General features: G+C 31.5%; 1 pseudogene across 1 annotated transcript; it reads right to left on the bottom strand.

Moving 5' to 3' along the window:
- Positions 1–386: 386 nt before the first annotated feature.
- Positions 387–21,575, bottom strand: LOC143249438 (uncharacterized; annotated as a pseudogene). The gene is made up of 3 exons (XR_013027782.1): positions 21,239–21,575; positions 15,773–15,907; positions 387–9,455 (listed from the first exon to the last, which is right to left on the bottom strand). The product of XR_013027782.1 is annotated as an uncharacterized LOC143249438 (transcript).
- Between the last annotated feature and the right edge of the window lie 337 nt (positions 21,576–21,912).

Below are 21,912 nucleotides of genomic sequence, written 5' to 3'. Positions count from 1 at the left end.
TTCAAATTTATATGCAAAGTTTAATGTTTCATAAAATCCACATTAGTGTATTCAAAATTAATTAAATATGGCTTTCCAAGGTAAGTGAAAATGATTATCATTCACAATGATACCCAAGAAGGTCAAAACATTGTTCTCTTCTTTATTTTCATAAAAGCTTTAATACCCATATCAGCTGTCTTGAGATACAAATGATTTAGACATTTGGTGCAAAGATACACAGAGGGTTAGCTGGGAATAGCTAACCATAAGTACTTCTTGCCAGATATTGGGTTACTCATAACTGACTGAATAGGATATCTGAACATCACTTTTTAGCACACCCTTAGCTCTTAAAGTGCATTTTTTGCAGTAATGAGACACAAAACCAAGAAAATGAAACAAAATATCTAGTAATAAATTTAATTTCTATTTCATATATTTCTTACATGTTTCATAGCACTCAGATCATAAAATTCAAAAAATACGTTTGTCAAATTATGATATTATTATAAGCAGAGACATTTCTTGTCAAACATCTGTTCTTCACATTTTATTGCAAACATGTCAATTCAAGACAGTTAAGATAACTTTAAAAAATACATTAATATCACATCTTTTTCATTACATTTACTCATGTCAGTATAAGATGCATAAAACAAACCAAAAAAAGAACTGAAGCTACTGAATAAAAGGTGTCCAAATAAACTTGGCTTAGCATCTCATTGCTTATACAGTTTTTAAGTGGTATTTAAGAATAAACTGCTAGAAGTTTTTAATATAATTAATTTTTCCAAAGCATATAGTGCTAAATTTGTGATGTTGTAATTTAAATGTTAGCTAGAGGGTGCATCACATAAAGATTGGGTTAGTTCTAGAACACTTGGGAATATTAATAAATGAGACAAATATCTAGAACAAGGATTAAATTACAAATACAGGTATGCCAGTAAGTGGTTATGTAAGCTTACAGTGAAACAGAGCATTATGAAAATACATATTTAGTCTACCAGCTAAAAAAATAGCTAAGTGATTTTACATTTTTAGATCTGTGTTTGTTATCATGCACACTGAGTATGCAAGTTGACTCTTAAGGTTAATGTAGCACAGATAGCTTTGCTGATGAATTTAGACTTACCATAAGTTACACAATGAAGAAGCATGTAAAGTTAATTTCCTATTTTGTGTGAACTGTGAATTTTCCCACTAGATAACAGAACTTACCAATGAAAGAACAACATTGAGATGTTTTTCATTAGTCAAACATTTTTTAAATCAAGAATATTCATATAAAGAATGCATGACAAAAACTGCCTTAGCTTTGGTACTTTAGAATGTTATATACCACATGCTGCTTTCCTTCATATAACTTATATTATGTTAAATATACAATTAATTTGCAAATATATTAATTTTTCTATGCATTTATAATTTTCTCAAGAGCTGAAGATTTTATGATGTAAATGCTAGATAATCTACTGTATCATAGTTACCCTAGTTTTAGTATTTAAAAAAGTTAATTTAACACTAAATATTAACATCTACATCTTTTTCTCTGTAAATATCTTTCATTTCTCATTCCACGTTTGTTTTGTTTTTCTTTAAAAGTTTTTCACCTTCATCAAATTACACAGGCCTGCACATTTAAACTTCATAACAGTTGATTTGGTTTTAACAACAGATTTTTTCCATAAATCAGCTGTACAGATTTCAAAAAATATTATTATTATTTTTAATCACATAAGGATTTTCTACAAATTGGGTAAAAATAACCCTTACTTAGATAAAATTATTATTCCATTTACCACAAGAAACTTTTTATTATTATGTTTGTGTTTTACGACAATTGTTGTGATTGGTCTATAGAAACGTATAGCCATTGGTTGTCAACATTAAGCAAACAAAATGTGATCCCATTTCAATAAAAATGATTCTCTTGTATAAAAGTGCATATGATTTTTTGTAAAAATTCTTTACCTTATGGAGAGAAAAAAGGATATATTTGGATTCAGCACCCAGGAATCACCATAGAATATGGAAAATTTTCAAGACAATAAAACCATCATAGGCCTGTGTTATTCAAGGTGTACATTAATTACTGAACCATTTTTTTAATTGAAGAGTTTGAAGAGTTTAATCACTGGTTGAGATGAAGGTAAGTCAAGGGCACTGTCTATGAGGTAAAGGTGCAGGACAATTGCATAGATTACTCCAGAGATGCTGGCACATACATAGTTAATGATCAATTATTGTCTGGACATCTTTCAAGCTATAAATAGTGCTCATGCTGAGATGTACTAATGGCAGCATTAGCCATAGGCAAATCTGAGGTGCTAAACTGCATTATACCTTAAATACTTGTATCTTTTGTTCTCACTATATTCAAATAAGGTGGTTTGATAACTTAGACAATTTGTATTTGTCAAAATTATTCATTACAATTTTTGCCCAAAGGACTTATTGACACTTTAAAACCTACAGGTTACACAAATTCCTTTGAAGATACACATTTGTAAATGCATTAATTTCAAGATATATTCATTCATTCTTTTTTAGGGTATCTTCTAGTGCCTCTACTTAATTTTCATTTTTTTATTTTTACATTTCTATTCATAGAATTATGTAAGATATTAGAAACCCAATTTCTAATAAGAAAACCAAATTAAGATAACAGCTCTTTGCTGGTCTTAATTTTCATTTTCGTAGCTAACCAAAGCTGACTGGCTTCTTACCATCTATACTGCCAACAAATAAACATAAGCAACAGTCCAACAGGCAGACCGAACCATTCATTCAGAAAGAAAGAGTACATAGGTGGAAAATGCTGAGCATGTAGTTGAAATAAATAACAGTATCACATTTTGATATAATTAAAGTACCTGAATACTTAGACATCTCTTTACTGAAATGAATGACATACTGGTATTATATTTTTAATACATATCTTACTATTTTTCAACTGAAATTAACTTAACATCACATGTAGTCAGCTGTTCCATTTTAATGTATTTATACAGAAAATATCTTATTATAAGAACATTTTAAAATTAAACGTTTGTACCATGCATGGCTTGTACAGTACTTAAATATTTTTTTAATTATCACAACTGCAGAAGAATTGGCTGACTTTTTATGTGCTCTTATAACCTCACCACTTTGGAATACAATCAATGTGATCAGTACAGTCACACTGCATTGTTTTTCTGTTTTTATAATTAGCACAACTGGCTTCTGTCATGATAGATGGATAGTGCATATCCATCAGAACAACAGACTTGGATATCATACCAGTAATAAGGAAATACATAAGTATGTTTTGTGCTTATATACTACATTTTTCAATGATATTTTACTTTTTCAAACACAGGCAAAACTTGTGTAAAAACAGTTTTACTGTGAACAGAAAACGTTTTCTGGAGGGTAAAATTATATAAATCTTCTTTCTTTTACTTAACTCATGTTTATATTAAATAAAATTCTCTGGGTACAAAATGTACATTGACATGTACAGGTGTACCTGCTAGATTCTCAAAATAATTAAATATCCTATTAGTGTTTTACTTATCTTTTAAAACATTATTGTTCTCTTTTAACAGATCTAAATATAATTAAGTAGAAACTAAAGTTCTGCTTTTGTTTGAGTCGCTAAATATACAATTTTAAAAACAAACAACAAAAATCTTAAGATTTATCTCACAATTTCAAATAATAACATTATTAAATAATACAACTCACATTTGACAACACTGTAAACACAAACATCTCATAAATTAATCTGAACTAAATATGTGCAAAAAAAGAGAAACAACAAACTAGTAAATAAGTACTTTTAAAATGATTTTATGTAACTCTTTCTGCCTAATTTATTATTATTAGAAAAAATCATTCTTGACAGCTATTGAACTAGTTATTATCTGTACAAACATTTAGAAACAGTAAATGTTCAAGAAAAACCACTAATAAAAAGCTTCAAATGCACTGGACATAAAAAAATGTGATGTGGTTAAAATACTGTAATACGTTCTTTGCTTTCACTCATGAGATTTCAGAACTACTGAACAGTATTTATTGTTACTACACAGTTTTACTACACAAAAGTCCAGTCTGGATTTACACCCTGAAAGAAATATAACTGCTCATTCACTGTGAAACTTTGATAAACTACAAAATACACATTACAAAATATGCATCAATTTTCTATTGCAATTATATTGACATTTATGTATATTATAACCATAAATTTATAAGCCATAAGCAAAACATAAAAAATAAACAAAATACATTGCATATTTTTAAAAAATATCCTAGGGTACAAGCTACAACATGGGATTATATAATGTATCCTAGGTCTTCGAGGTGACTGACGAAGTAGAACCCACATTGCAGTGGGAATACACCACCTGTCAGTCTTATCCTCCAATTTGCTAGTCTCACATAAGAAGATAAGAAATTAGGAGAGCGAAATGTGGGTGCTCAAGCCCACAACATCCCACATATAAATATCAACCTTCACAGCCTGCAGACAGTCATGGGAAGATGACTGCTCTCCCAAGTTAAAATAAGTAAAAGATAAACATAAAAAGATGAAAAATAAATAAAATAAGGTACTACCAGTTGGGGCTAAGTAAGATAAAACTTACCTCTTGAAGTTAGCATTCCTGCCCCCAATATGGTAGAGGCACTAATTAACATAATAAACCATATCAGTGTACAAAGTTTACTGTAACTGTCATGCTTTTATATGCAGCTCAAGGTGTACATCCACATAAAGTAGTGCAAAGTTTTTAAATGACCTTATTTTAGCAAAAAATAATTAGTAAAATTGTTCTTGATTTTATTTTCTTTATATTTATTTAATACATTTTTGTACTTATTACAGAATAATTTAATCTAAAATGTCTTTATTTTATCCATTAATTACACTGCACAACAAAGTTTTTGCTTCTTGAACACTATTAGGTGTTCCTTATAGATTTTTGGCTGCTGATCATGAAAATCACATCCAGATTTGCTCATCACATACTGCTTCATTGAAATCTTCAGTTTCACCAGGACATTGCTACAATGGAAAAATGATATCAGGGCAATTGGAATCCGTCAATGCTTGCTGACTGCAACGTGATGCATCGGACATTGAATAGAAAACACGTTTAATTATGTTAAACTTAATAGCATATTAGAAACATAAATGCAATTAAATACGTTATTGCTGGTAAACAAATTAACTGTCTATTTCTCAGAGTTCCTATGTGATGAAGCAAAACCAAAACTATATTTGTGCATACCCACCAGGTACTTGTCACAATCAGCAAAAACGTTTCAGGAAGCAAAACATTTCAAAAAAATTGTTGTGCAGTATTTCAACATAATTGAAATATTGTAAGTTATTTCAAATTTTACAATATCTGAATAACTGCAAAGTCAATGTTTATAACAAATGGGTGTGGCACATTACTATGCAAGAGAGTAGTGAACTGGAAGTTAAGACTGACAGATGGCGTATCCTCACTGCATTGTTGGTCCTAATATGTTTTGTTTATGGCTTAAAAATTTATGGTTATGATTAATCAGAGGTTAGGATTTGCTGTTTTTAACACAGTCCTTCCTCATGATTTTGTTTACTTATTTAACTTCATTTAAATGTAATTATTTAAATTCACTAAAATATGTATTTACTAACAAATGTTTATTTACATACACAGGTTTCATAGTCACACATACCACTTAACTTCGTTTTAAATTTCTGATTTTATGCTTTCAAAATTAACTTAAAATATCTGTGGTACAACAATATAATAAAATATCCTGAGGTGAATTATAAAAATGAAGATTTAAAAATAATGTTAATTATTTATTTTTGACTTGCTAATTTTTACTTATTATTTTACCCTTTTCATTTTGTGCAAGTTAACTAGTTCCACTGCTCTTGATTTAAAACCACATTATTGTAAATAAATAATTTCCAACAAGCTTTTAATGTTACCTAACAAGTAAAATTTTGTTTGCTCATATTTGTACCCTTGAACAAATTAAGTCAGCATTATTTGATTACACAGTTTTGCACTATTACATCTATGTACATCTCTGACACTTCTTCTGAAATATATGCGAATTAACTGATAAAATAATATTAAAACATTCCTTGAACCTCTGGCTAATTCATTTATACTAAATATATTAGGATAACTAAAAATTATTACATACCCAATTAATGTATCAAATTCATGGAATCTTAAGTTTTTGCCCATAAATATAACATCCATAAACACTTTAATCAAATGTACATTGAACTTTATCTTTTTATACTGAGTAATAAACTCAAGCGTAATTTTCTGTACTGTGAAACAAGCAGAATCACTTTACATAGAGGATAGCAAAAACTTTCCAAAAATACTTTATTCAAGCACAGTCTACAAGATAAAACAAAATTGCATTTTTTTCTGTCTTTTGTTACTACACAAAAGTCCAGTCTGGAACATTATGGGGTTATTCTGCTAAAAATGTTCTTTATTTTGTCTAATTTAACATAAAGAACTTAAACTATGGGTCAGCAACATGGTAAAACATGCAAGTAGTCACAGTTGGATTTAAATTATTTCTTAAAATTTTGTTTCTGGGAGACTCAAAGACCTCTGCAGGCACTGGGTAGGAACCAAAGAAAGGCCTATTGCATGCTCTCTACCACCTGTATCAGCCTTACAGACATCCAACAGTGGGAAGTTATTTGCTTCATCGACAAGTGTTACCAGAGAGTCATTTGGCATTTTTGCTGCATTTTTAGCAACAGTATCTGTAGTTAGGTTTTCAGTATGGGTTTTGGTACAAAGTTTATCCAAGGCACTTGCACAGAGTTCAGAATGATTTGGTTTAACCAGAGTTGCACAATACCTAATGTCATTCTGAATAGAATTTTGAGACCCTGTTTCCTCAGCAGTAAAATAAACTGACATTTGACTAGAGTTGTCCCCATGATCTCTGTGATACCAATGTGTTAACTGAACTGGAACAATATTACCAACTGCTGGAGAAAACACAGTTTCTACCATGATCTCAGGCTCAAACATGATGGAATCTGTACGGGTACAGACATTTCGACAATTCTCCAGATTTAAATTTCCTAAAATTTTGTTCAGATGCTGCTGTTGGAGCTTATAATTTTCTCGCAACTTGTAAAGTTGATGAGCACTAAATTTACGAATACGATTTCGTTGATATACATAATTCTCTCTCAGTCGATCTATCTGACCAGAGCTGTAATCTCGCACTCTGTGGACTTGTTGGTAATAATTATCTCGAAATCGGTCTACTTGTTGGGTACCATAGTCACAAATATCTCTCAATCGGTCTGTTTGCAGCGAGTAGCTTTCTCTGAGTTTCTCTATTTGCTGAATACAATTATCTTTGATTTTCTGGACTTGGAAATAGTAGTGGTCTCGCAGACGATCTAGCTGCTGGCATCTGTAGCCTTCCATGTTTTCCAACATGCGCGCTTGATTTGCTGTGCTTTTGTGAAATGAGTAACTCCACACGGAAAAACACATTCCACCCCAGATTTCTTCAATATTACATGAACTAAGATAACTATTATAGTTAACAAGAGAAATCCAAAACTAGTTGCAAAGCCCACTAAAATACTAATTATCTTTATATTAAACAAAAATTTATAGTCCAGAGTTATGTAAATATTAACAACCTCTTTATTTAAAGGATTTGATGCAATGCACCTGAAATTACCGCCACCCATTCTCTGAATCTTATTTATCAAAAGACTGCCATTTCTGAGTAATAAAAAACTGTCACTTTTTGTATAACTTAGAATATCCGATGTACTTTCAGATACATAAGAGTAACCACCAAATGGCTGACTTTCAAACAGAAAATCAGTATTTTCATGCTGTGCACTCCAGTGGAAGACTTTATTCTGTGGAGTTATCCAAGTGAGGTTTGGGGTTGGATTGCCAAATGCTTGACAACTAAGTACAGCTGAAGATCCAACTCTGTACTTTACTTTGTAATAGTGATTTTGCACGGTAGTATTTTTACATATCATGTGTTTGTCTAGAGCATCCAGAAATGTGTGATGAACTTGTGACTGTGGAGAGGAACACACAGTCTTAAATGGATTCAAAAGATGAGTGTTAGTATGATCTCCAAGCCACTGCAGCAGCCAATACAAGTAGCAATCACAGTGCCATGGATTACCAGCTAAATCTAATATTTCTAATGTTGATAAAAAATCAAAGACTCCCTTATGGAGTGTAGTTAAGTTGCTTCCCATTACATTTAAAACTTTGATACTAACTAAGGGAATAAATGCATCTTTTGCTATTGCAGAAAGTGATGAGTTAGCAAGATGTAGCTCTTTTAAGTTTGATAAACCAGTCAACATTGGCTTGGTAATTCTTGATAGTCTTAAACAGTTAGACAAGTACAATTTTTTCAAAGAGTTTGAAGATTTAAACAAATTGTCTAAAGATACAAGGAAATTGAAACTAATATCTAGTACTTCCAAATTCTCTAATGGTTTCAAAGTATGTTCATGTAAAAAACTAATTTCATTCTTACTGAGATTCAACCATTTTAATTCTTTCAGTCCTTTAAAACTCAACATTCCTACATATTTAATTTTGTTGTTACTGAGGTCTAAAGTGCTTAAATTATTTAGTGATGAAAAGACTACATTGCTCAAATTGAGTATGTGATTGTAATTTAACTTCAGAACTTGCAAGTTTTTAAGGTCCTTAAGCCAGTCATGCTGTAAATAGCTCAAATTATTTGCTGACAAGTCTAGTAGTCTTAGAGAGTCTAGCTTGTAAAAGCTATCCAGTTCAATCTTTACTAGTTCATTATTATTTAAATACAGCATTTCAAGGGATTTAAACTTGCTAAAGAATGAAAATGAAACCTTACGAAGTAGATTATACGATAAATCAAGTACCTGCAACTTTTCAAATCCATAAAAACTATCACTTGATAAAGCACCTTGCAGTAAATTATGACTAAGGTCTAGAACCTGAAGCAGCAATAAAAATTTAAAAGATCTCCAGTTAAAGTATTTTAGTTCATTATGTGCCACAACAAGTTTTTTTAGGCCCGGAAAACCATATAGATGAGAACTGTTCAATGACCTGAGTTGAATTCCCGATATATTTAAGGAAGTAGTATAATTTGGAAAGGATACCAGAGTTGTCAGGTTTGTAACTGTACAACCAATTTGTATCTGATTTTTATAAGAATGGCACTTGCACCCATGTGGACAGACTTTATCACCATACATGTAGTCAGATTCTAATACAGGTGTATTACCACTTACCAATGTTCTCAGAAATGTGGATTGGCTAAAACCTGAAGTTATCACAGTATGGGACTGGAAAATAAACACACACAAAATCAGCACAACCTCACAAACTCCTATCTGCTCCATTTCCTTTGTTGGGCATCAATCTAATGGCATTCTCTTCTTTCTTCACTGTTTTCTGTTAAAAAAAAAAAAGAGAAAAAATTCTTTATTTTAAGAAATGTATAACCCAATTGCCCAATGTTAAGAAAAAAAATTAAAAGTTAATTGCACATTTAAAAGCAATGAATCGTGTTTTTTTAAGATTAAATGTTGATAAGCTGTAAATATAATTAGAATATTACTTGAACAGTGAAAGCATTTTACCCAAACATTTCTTAACTCTTCATAATACAATATAAAAATTAGTTGTTTTTGCACATGAATATGAGCATGAAAAGTTTAGCAATGGGGATGAATTCTACATGGAGAAAAATTGATAATTATTTGTCATTTGAACATACTCTTATTTTGAACTGCTTCTGTACAGTCTTTTCTATTTTTATGGCTTTCAGAGATCTACAAGTATACAATTTATATAAATTTGGATTTACCTACAGTCACAATTTTTAAAGCTCATCTTCACATATTAGTTTGCAAAAAAACTTTTTTGATGAAAACTGCTTTAATAGAACTTATTTCATAAGAAATATCTTGGCTGATGCAGTTTCAGGATGCACTGTTGAAATTTTTTCTTTTTAATTGAATTTTTTCTTATTCTCTTTAGCTAAATTTTGTCTTTTCATCCTGTGATGTGTCTAGCTTAACTTGGAAAATGATTTGAATGATATAAAGCACGAGATAGGCAAGTTAGATGCAGACTGTTGATTGAAATGAGAGTCTGCAACAGTAGTTGAAGACTAATTCCTTTAATACATGTCCATTATCTCAATTTAGAGAACAGTGTGTTTCAATGAAGAAACAGTTACAAGAAATACTACTGACACAAGAAAATGAGTAACTATTTAACATTATTGTGAAATTACACCTGTCATTAGATTTGTGAAACAACTTAAGTGTAAGATCTGTAGTTAGGAAGAAATAAAAGACCTCTGCTGCAATTATGGAGACTGGACTTTACATTCTTTGTTAGGGAACAATCCGAAAGAACCCACCCAGCAAAAGTAAGGAACTTTTCAACACAGAATTATTACCTGAAGCTTTTATTACAACCGACAGTACTTGATAAGAAATAATTGTGAATGAACAGAAGGTAAACCATAATACTGTAACTATTTCGTACACATAAGATAGTTGGTTGCTGACAGGTACATACTTTTTAATTTCAACACAAACCACCATCGTAACCATGGTTATATGAATTATTATAGCAATGAAAACGCTTATTGAGAACTCGATTGAAGGCACATGTAAATCGTTTATAAGTGTCCTTGAAAGAGGTAACTATGAAGTTTTTGTGTATCTACACTTACGTCTAATATTGATTTTCTATAGTAGCACGTGGCCTTAAATCTCTTCAACACTACTAAAATAAAGAGCAACTTGCTGCGGAAAAAACTGTCTTATTGGACTTATACTTGTTTTATAGTAAAATGCTATAAATAAAAGTCGTGCGAGTTGCGAGCTACTAAACAACTAGGAGATTTTTATAGTAATGTTTTTGTTTCTCCTGTATATTATTTCCATTATTCAAACTCTCCACACCCTAAATGAATTTATTATTTTCTGTACATTCAGTTCTCGTCTTTCTTATTATCTTCTCAACGTGGTTTACTTAATGAGCCTCCCTCAGCATTTTAGCTAATGGTTTAAAGTTATACACTAGGAAACGAGAAATTACGAGTAAAAATAGCAAAAAATTATATATTTCAAATCCACCCATATGCTACATCCCTAACTGTTATGAGGTTGGTATGCCGTATTTTTTAGACACTTCAAACTAACTTCTTATTCTATTTTTATTTTGCAATGCATGCACTGCAAGTCAGTGGCTACTCGCATTTCGATCAAATTCCAATCAGCTAAGAAAGGTCATCCAATTCAGTATTTTGCTCAGGCTAGTATTGAATTAGAACAGTAGATTATCCAAATTAATTTTGTCTGTTCTCTGATATTTTAACAAATACAGTGCAACCACAATAAATTACATAAACAGTTTATGCAAAAAGGTCATTTTGTTTGGGATAAGCTTCCATCTGTCATACCGTGGCAACGAGCCTGCAATAATATGGTGTCGAGCTATGTAGACAACTGTAGTGATGTTAGTTCTTCGACTTTATTCCAAGCGTGTGTATGTACATAATATACATGTTAATGCTTCTACTCACTGTCGGGAAGTTCTACGCCAAGTGTTCCCCTGTAGAATCATGTAGCTCATTCACTCTGATACTAGATGTCTACCTTACTCTTGTTTCTGTTGCAGAAGACATCACCTTTAAGGAAACCACTGGAACAAACTTATGATGTAAAAACGATTGTTGCCAAGAATGCCAAACTTTAAATTTGTGTTTAGTTTTATAGTATGGCACGACTTGCTAAAGGAGGATAATTACTTTACCAGCAAGCAACTACAAGCTGTAACTTAAATATATCTTGAACTATTATGCAAGTTAAAAAATCCTCCAGTCTTATAACGATAAAGGCTTTGCAAAGGAACTTGCAGGAGTAATAAAACTCACTGGATAGAGTTCGAAAAGGCAGTAAATTTGTTCATTAAAAGTTTTAATATGAAATCTGTGATAAACTTGTACTTGAATCATCCACAGCAAAACTTGAAGGTAAATTTAATAACAGTTTATTCGATCTATATTACTGTACTATATTACTAACTTCTCGGAAACAAGTCCAAGAGACCTCCTGAACGCTGAGTGAACCTCGAAATAAGTTTATCACACGACAAATAAACCGAATTATTAGACGAACTATAGGTTCAGAGGGCAACTACAATGACTACCAAACGTATTGGAATACATGTGAAAGGACGAATTAACATCATAAACTTCCCCATTACATTTGTCACATTGAAAAGTGTGCTGACTTTTCCCATCATTGCTAGTGGAGAAAGAAACTTTTCCAAACAAACTCTACACGATTAAAATCTAAGATCAACCACGCTAAAAACAAACCTGATCGGCATGGAAATAAAATTAGATCAAATATGAAAATGAGCAAACATTAGACACGAAACACTGTTTATGCAATTTTTACTCAATGAAATCAAGAGAAGTGAAATTTTCGTAGCTATAAATCTCGAACTAGCACAGTAGCCATGTTTCTTTATGGTACTGAAACACTTTCTCTATTTTAATGAATAAACCATCAAACAAGTTGAACTTTTTCTGCAAGGAAAACAAAATATCAGAAACGGAATGTCTCAGATTTTAAAAATATATAAGGATATTATTACAAGGAAACCATAATGAAAGTTTCTGTTTTGTGGGCGACATGGTTAATAATTGCAACTTGAATATTAGAGTTTATAAACTCGAATTTATAAATCTTGACCACGTTCGCAGTCAGAAATAAAAATACCAAACCAACCAACCAATCATTTCTAGGTAAGGAATGGCCAGCGCAGATAGCATTCGAATAGTTTTGCGCAAAATTCAACAAACAGAAAGGAACAATATTTTTATGCAGATAACTACCTTTAACTATACATAACGTACGTTACGTGAAGTTCATTGCTTAAAAACGTAAAGTTGTACAATTATAATTATTGGATTTTATCTAATAGAGAAAAAAACTTTAATAAAAGTTTCCGATAAAAAGGAAATAATGCACTCGTATTTTATCAGGTAGGTAACACAACTAAAGTATTGGATTACTTAGAAACTGAAACGCTACATTGAAAATATCGATTAGAAGAAAACAGTACGCGATACTGTTGTCAGGTTTTTTTAGCTTCACACAAGTCCACTGAAATTATATACAAAAGCAAGTTTTATGGCAACGGCAGCAAAAGGATTAATAAACTGTTAACGAAAAACAAAACAAAACATATCACCACTTGACCATTTTCAAAATGACTCAACTGCTATTATTGTTTATAATAACTTTGCTTTTCTTCTTTATCACAATACATTTACTTATTTGTTACGCTCTTTTATTGTGCTCGATAATTACGGGTAAATGTGTGGAAACGTTTTGTGTTCTACTGTAAACCATATTAATAACTTTTTCAAAACTATTTTTATCATCTTGTACGCGCCTTCCTCAACTGCGATGAACGCTGCTTGATTTCGGGGACATTTCGAGGTTGTCTCCGATTTATTCTTTGAGTGGACTTTTTCCGAAAAGTAATGTGGTACACCTAAACACTGTTTTCTTTAATAGATCGCCATAATCCAGAAATAATGGGATGTTCTATCAGCAAATATTTTGCGGAGTTGAAACTGATTAATTTTATTTTGACTCATCTCAATGAAAACGACCAACCATAATGTATAACACAATGAAACAACCAAAACAGCTAGTAAACGAAATATGGACGGCGCCGTTACTCTAGGTTGAAAGTTGGTGAAAATCTATGAAAGTATTTCATCCAGTTTCAGTAAATATAACATTATATACAAAATCCAACAATGCTATGCTTTTCTCGGTGTGTCATACTTATTTACCTGCTAATAATTCCAAATGAAAATTAAAGATTATTCTCGAAGTATCACCTAGTTAAGCCTGTGACACGAGTGATATATCATTCAAGATCGACAAATATCGGGATCAGATTTTGACTACTTGCATGTCCAGACATCCCTAGTGTGTATCAAAGTCTAAAATTCTTTTTCTATTAAATCACTCGCGTATCAAACTACAAAAAGGACATTTTCATTAAATACCAAACAAGTATACATATATATATTAGATGAAAATTTCCACCTTAAATCTATTTTCTTATAAACCACTAAACAAATCAAGTAACATTCAAGGATAAAACATGTATTATAAAGACAAATAAAAGTACATCCTGAGCTCAGACTGTATTCACAGATATTTTACAAAATTAAATGTATATTGAACAAAGTATGTATTGGATCTCTTTATTCGACTAAAAACAAAAAAACTGCAGACAGGACAGACTGAGAAATGCCACTGAAATGTTGTAAATCTCTTCCACTCAGTATTATTCATTGATGTAAACCCTACAACGAACATCCCTGCAACAAAAACAGGAAGGGGAAGGTTCAACCTAGCAACAGTTATGAATACCAGAAATAAAGGCAGTTTTTGAGTGATGGTAGGATATTTTACAGCAAATAAGACTATGCTGAAAATATAAAAGACATGACCTAAACTGATGATCACCAATATTTCTTTTTGTTTCTCCATGATTGACCATATTTTGGAATACATTGTATTCTCATCATCATAAAACCTGAAAATATTACTGATCCCATCTTCTTTAAAATCAGGTTGTAAAAATTTTGGTGAATTCTTTAATTCAGATTAGGATCAGCAGCCAATATGGAGATCAGTCACTTACACCTGATCCAGAGAGAAAAGAACTCTTCTCACCATAAAATAGTGTGTGTTCTACTTTACAGCAACCTTTTCCACAAGAAAGTGCATGTCATACCATAGAAGAGATATCTAGAACATTAAATAATTAGAGAGGAAGAAACTCAACCACTTTCTTGTCTGGAGATTATAATTTAACAATAGAGATACTTGAATACATAACTTTAGATGACCTTAGAGTTAAATGTTGTGTGCTTGGTTACTACATAGTTCCGCTTTCCTTCACCTCCACGTCATCCTTGGCCTCTAATTTTAATATAAAATCCAGTTAATTAACTACTAACTTGGCAAGAAACTAGTATATCTTACTCTTGTCCCCTGTATCACATTATACATCAACATGTCTGAGTTAAAAAGGAAACATAACTTTACAACAAATGATTATAAATCAAAACTGAAAAATACACAATTCAAATTCAAACTGAGTAGCACATAATACAATGAAATAAAAACAACATTTAAAACACTTTTGACATTAAACAGAAAAGCAAAACATAAAACCTTTCAATAAATTTTAAAAATAAAACATTAAAATTATAAATCCAAAATAAACCCTTCATATAAAATGAAATACACTGCCAAAATTAATCTGAAACAGTGTACAACTAACAATCCATAAAAAAACTAAGTCCTCAATATACATATATACAGATGACTGGAATCACAACTATAATACATGAAGTCAAGGAAAAGAAATTAAGACACTCCTGCATCATCAGTCATATGAGTTGTATGGAAACCACCTGACATTTCTCAACCCCTTTAAATATATGTGGTAACCTGAAATACATGTAAGTATAAAAACACAGAAATACAAAAATAGCACTCATTAACATTATTAAGATTGCATAAAACACACCCTTCAGTCTTGGGTGATCTTATAATAAAGCTTACACTAGATAGACCAAGGCTTGATTTCACCACTGACCATATTGGTTTGATGCATTTGTTCTCAAACCATATTAAAGACAAAAATACCTTTAAGTCCTGACTGATGTTATAATGAGACTGATGCTAGAGGAACTAAAATCATGGCTTGATCACTCACCCCACTGGTTTGCTGTTTCAGTTCTTGGTCAACAGGAAAACGTGAATGGAAGACTTCAATAAAACCTGTATATAAGAGGCCAATGCTGATAAGATATTCCATTTCACTGCCTTCTCTTTGACCATGTTTTAATTTAGTTTTATCCTCAGGTTTCTGATACCTTGAATCACTCCTTGGATTAGACATAACTTGTGTATGAATAAGCAACAACATAAATGTGCAAAACTTGAGGCAAATTCAGTCAAAGACAACATTGTCAAGACAGTCAAGGATTTAGTAATATACAACAAAAAATTAGGATAGAAAGGTGAATAATCACATGACTGATCAGAAGTTCATATAGAAATGTACTAGATTTGAATGCCAAAACAGTTTGACCACAACTATTTTGTCCTGGCCTGGCCAAGTGACATTTCATTAGGCTTACATGTACCCATATATATCACCATCTGACAACAGATCCCTGCACCTGTGGATGGTTTCTGCCCACCATATTTTATTGGGTCTCAGTTGTAGTTGGATGTTATCATCTGCACTGTAACAGCTACCCTTGTAACCACATTCCCTTCACTACTACCCTGTTAAGGCTGTTTTTCCTCTGAAGCAGCACATATAGTACAACGTTTATATCAATGCTCAAATTCTTAGTACAGATACAGCCAGTAAAACACCTTCACACATTAGTATAGGTCTGTGTAACAACTTGGTAGTCTGTGCATCATACAAAGTCCAAACTATTCCTTATCTAAGAAATCTTGGGGTTACTATATGCAACACTGGTTGAAAACATTTTCTCTAAGCTGCAAGCATGTGCAGCCACACAGTAATTTAGCTGGCACCAAAAACAGACAAAAAATGAATTATAGTTTTATGTAGAAGGCATGCCTACAACTTGAACAATATCAAGTCCAAACATGAGACAAGAAGAACAAACACCAACAGTTACTCAAATATCTTGGTAGTTTATAACAATAAAAAATCTTACTTGTACACACTTTCATAAACACATATTTTCCTGGTTTCAACTTGAATCTTGCCTTTATCCACTGAAATACAAAGCTCAGGCTTTCAGCAGCAGACTCAAATGTATGACCAAACACCAAAACATCTAGACGTAGATCAAAGAATTATATTGTAGCCCCTTTAGTTTAAACTCCCCCTCATATACAGCACACACATTACATAGGCTGAATGACATAAAACTTGTAAGAACATTCTGATTCCTGAAACCAACATCTACAGTGGAACCCCTCTAAAGCAGCTACCTTCGGGACTGAGACAAACTGGCCTGATTAGAGGGGTTCCACTCTACATAATTAGGGATTATGTAAACAAAAAAAGGGACTGTGATTAAATGACTGTTTTCAAAGGGTGGCCAAATCTGAGTGGTGGCATCTTAGAGGGGTTCCACTGTACTTCATTTACCAAGTATCATTCAGATATCAAATTTCAAGTACTAAACCACTAGGCACCTTCCAATGCATCCAGACATTCTTCTGTCAATGGAAGTGGGAAGACAAACATGGACCACCTTGTTCATTTTACCAAAGACAATAAAAGAACTTTGATGTATACTCTCTTCATTCATAACTGCCATGGAGATGAACACACACTCGCACTGTGAAGGATGTATAATTCTGTTCTTTAATATCCACTGTATCTCAGTGCTGGCTATATCACTAGTTTTCCAGGGAAGTTATGTGGTAGTTGTCAAATCAAAGTGTATTTATGTGATTGAGAATGACATTTGTTTGATCCAACTACTCATCTAATCCTACAACTACATTACATATTCATCTAACAAATGACTGAGCTTCTACTACATCTACATTCTCTTTTGAATTCTGGTTAGCAAAAGCCTGAGAGTCTTATACAGAACATTCTATTTGGTCTCAGACTTACCAGACCATAAGCTACCATGGTTACCCTTAGTCACTTTAGCCTCCTATAAAAGTAAATCAATTCTCAGGAGGAAAACTCGATTGGCAATTCTGAATAACCAGATTTAGGTAATTCTTCTTAGCCTGTGGTTGCAATGAGAATAATTTTCATGGACTTTTGAATCATCAGCAGAAGTCCAATGCCTAGAAAATTCCTTCTCTGAAACATGATCACTCTGTTCTGAAAAAAAGCATCCCCTCAGTACTCTTTTTCTTGGTTATAAGTCCTTTGTCTTGCGGGAAACATAATTTGCTTAAGAACTAAGCTGCTTTTTAACCTTGATAATACAGTAGCCAGGAAGAGCCCTAGGATATGAACTTGTACAAAAATTAGAAAATTCAACAAAAGTAAATTCTGTGGCCATAATACAAAAAATTCTACTATTCTTCTTGTGACAGGTGCATTACTCGTGTCATTGTTGGTCATTCCAACAGAAAAATAAAGGATATTTCCTCAATTGAAAATTATCACTAGTGTATAAGAAAGTGCATTTGATACTATAGGGGCATGGCCCATATAAAAAGTAAATAGGACAAAAGGAATTTAATCATTTCCTTCACTGATATTCTCAAAACCTAGACAAACATTTGTATGTATGAAATTGTTAAAAATTTTTAGATGAATTTTCCTTCAGTTAAATAAAGGGAGTACAAAATACTTAATATGTCTACATGCTGCAGCAATATAAAATTTATTATACCTTAAAATAAGAAATAGTCCAATTTGTAATAAACTGCAACCATGATGTAATAAGAAAAAATTAGTATACTATAAATATTAGTTTATTCTAACATGATACATTCATTTATATAAAATAAGAAAAATTTTTACAAAAGTTCTTATTTCAATTTAATCAGCTGATGTCTGTTGTTGAAAATTTAGGGAATGGGATTATGAATAATGGGAGGTTATTTAGTGCATGTGTACCTTTAAACAGGAAGCACATCAATATGTTAGTGCAGTCAAAACTAGACCTCTTGGTCACCTAGGCTGTCCCATTCTCTAAACTTAAAAATAAAATATCCAACTCAATAAATTTCTAATACTAGAGGAAATGTAAAAGTTCAGAAATGAGTCAGTTCAGGTTTTAAAGTTGTTTAGTGTTTGAACAATTTTCCTTTGAGTGGTGGGAAGAAAAGATTAGAAAAACAAACTTAATAATAAAGTATTATATGATAATATGCTTAACAACTTAAAGCCCTGGTGCTTTATTATTTTCAGAGATATCCATATTTTGTTATAGCTTTGAAATGTTTCATTTGATGATCTGGAGTGAGTTATTAGCTTAAACTGTTTTGCAAAAACTTGTTGGTAAGTATAACCATAACATTTGGACTTGAAGAAGTGCACCTAGTTATGAAGTTGTTGTATTGGCTACTGAAAAGATTATCTCAAATGTTCTAAAATGTTTTTCCAAGACATTAATTACTCTTGTGTTTGTTATTTAAATTAGTCATGGACTCCTTTATCATTATGATTTGCTAGAACATAATTTAAAATAAAAACCAATAATTTTAATACAGCTTCATTTTTAGGTTTGCTATCTACCAGATAAACCTTTGTCAGAAAAATATTTATTCTATGAGAATTATGTACTTAATATTCTATCATGTAATTTGCCTGAGTAAATAAAAGCATTAATGGCTAAATTTAAGGAAAAATGAAAACTTACAATGAAATACTCTTTCTCCATATTTCAGATTTGCCAATTTTTTTTCATTGACTAGTCTCATACAGGCTAATTTTTCAAATAGTTCAAAAATGTTCATTTATACTTCCCCATCTTCTTTTTAAGTTCCAAGATCTGAACTAGCTTTTCAAGGCTTTTATATCAAACACAAAAAAAATCTTAAGGTGAAAATACAAGATTTTACAATATTATCAAAGAAAGCAAACATGGACATAAGGAGGATACACCTGACTTTAGTAATACTGAAGATGGAAATTATATATTCCAGACTTTTAGTATATAGTTTATCATAATATCATAGTTATGTGAGAGTTGTCATCAATTTACAGTAATTAAGAGCCTAGAACTTACAAGGAAAACCACAGTGAGTCAAAACAACTTCACTATTAACAGCTATTACACTTAAGACTTACTACATCATTTCACATTTACAATTTTTTTTAATACTTGTTTTGCAATGTTTTTACCTCTAACTGGAAGTTAACATATTTATGAATGTGTGTATGATAAAATTTAATATTCTGTGCACTAATTAATTTTTACTCTTTCATTTCATACATAATGTAGAGGTTGACTCCCTGAAGACACTGACTGTATAATGTACAAAGCACTGAGTACTTTACATGTTACAGTAATCTTTTATTGGCTGGTACTTCTGGTTTCATTCTGTACTTAAGCTTGTTAAAGGAACACCAGGTTTCTTTAAGGACTTTTATTCATTAATTTACTACTACTTACATTCTAGTTATAACAATTAAGTGATGACATCATGCACAGTCCAGAAACATGGATTTAGCTTTAAACTGATGTTTAATAATGATAAAAATAACTGTAATCTCACAAAAATGAAACAATAAGAAGATTAACAATTTAAAAATTTGTGGGTTGGTCATTTTCGGTTTGTTATCTTAGCGATGGTTTCTTACTCTACTAAGTAGAGAAACAAATAGTTGAAATTGTCTTTTAAAGCAAAACTCTGTCACTGTTGACTTTTCAGCATTCATATTTGTACTATGCTTATATAGAGTACCGTAAGTACCCTACATATATAGTCTATCAACACTATCAGTATCAATCTCTGACTATTTCTTAAAACTGAAAGTAGTTTTAGTAAACACTTTATTTCAATGATATTTTTTTCTAATCATGCAGCTATCAAAATTAATAGCAACATATATATTTTAGTTTAGTAGTACATTTGTATTACTAACTGCCATTATATTATATTATTATAATACATATATGTATTACAATAGTTTTAAGTTTCCTCTTCATATTTATCTATTCGTTTCCTGTTACTGTTACTAATACTATAATAGTAGTAGTCAATGCATTCCCAAAATTCTAAAACAGTGCTCAATAATAACAGGCTAGTTTATCTATAATTATTGCTAAAACCACATTTACTTACCCAAATACTTAGAGTAAAATTTCACTTGCATTCCTGTCAAATCTAAACAGTTGCAAAGCCAGTTGTCGATTTTCAGGGTCAAGGCCATTAAACTACTACACTGTAAATGCCATGCAAGTGAAACATGAACTGGTTCATTACAATGAATGGTTATACTAATTACGTATTATATCAATTGAACCTTCTACATTTTCTTTGATCATTTAAAAAAAACGAGTTGTATCAACACTTCAAAATTGTACTTGTCAACCTTGTGATTGCATTTTGGTAACATACAGTCATAGTAATAGCCCATTTCTGCCATTATTGTAGGTAGTTCTATATTTTAAAAGCAATACTTAAAAAATAACTTACCGTTTATAAATTATAATAAGAATAAGCTTAACAACTACAACGTATCGAAACCACAGAGACAGACATCAAAAACCACCGTTCTAATCTCATTCTACCGTATCTTCTCAAGCGTCATGCACAATGGCATAAATTTCGGCTTATTCCACTGACTTTGGAGGGGGTGTTACACGATTAAGTACATCATACATGTTTGGTTTTCCTTGGAAAATTCACGCATAGTTAGCTATACCTGAGTTTGACAACATAACTTAGAAGGATGGCAACTAGTTAACAGCACTTTCCGCTAACGCTTGGAATACTCTAATTTTATTCGAGTAGTGAAATATTTGATCGTTACTCTTATAATCCACACGAGAGCAAAGTGACAACGGGACCCAAACCATGGGCTATAGTATTTATACTTCGGCACGCTAACAACTGTGTTAGTTTTCATTGCCCTATCATTTGATAAAATTTGTTGCCATATATTGTTCTAATTATTATTTCTTAAATAATATGGATATATGTGTTTTACTCTGTAGGTTAAGAAAATTTTAGTGTGTACTTATACACACTCAGTTCTTGATTAGCAAATTAGCAAACGAAACAGGTGCTTAGGGCACATAAAAAATAATAATAAAGACTTTGATATTTCAAAGAAAACATGGAATTAGTCATCACGAGAAAAACCAAAA

The sequence above is a fragment of the Tachypleus tridentatus genome, chromosome 4 (genome assembly GCF_004210375.1).
Source record: "Tachypleus tridentatus isolate NWPU-2018 chromosome 4, ASM421037v1, whole genome shotgun sequence".
Lineage (NCBI taxonomy): Eukaryota > Metazoa > Arthropoda > Merostomata > Xiphosura > Limulidae > Tachypleus > Tachypleus tridentatus.
The sequence above is the reverse complement of the archived record's forward strand: the minus strand, read 5'-3'. Positions and strand labels throughout refer to the sequence as shown.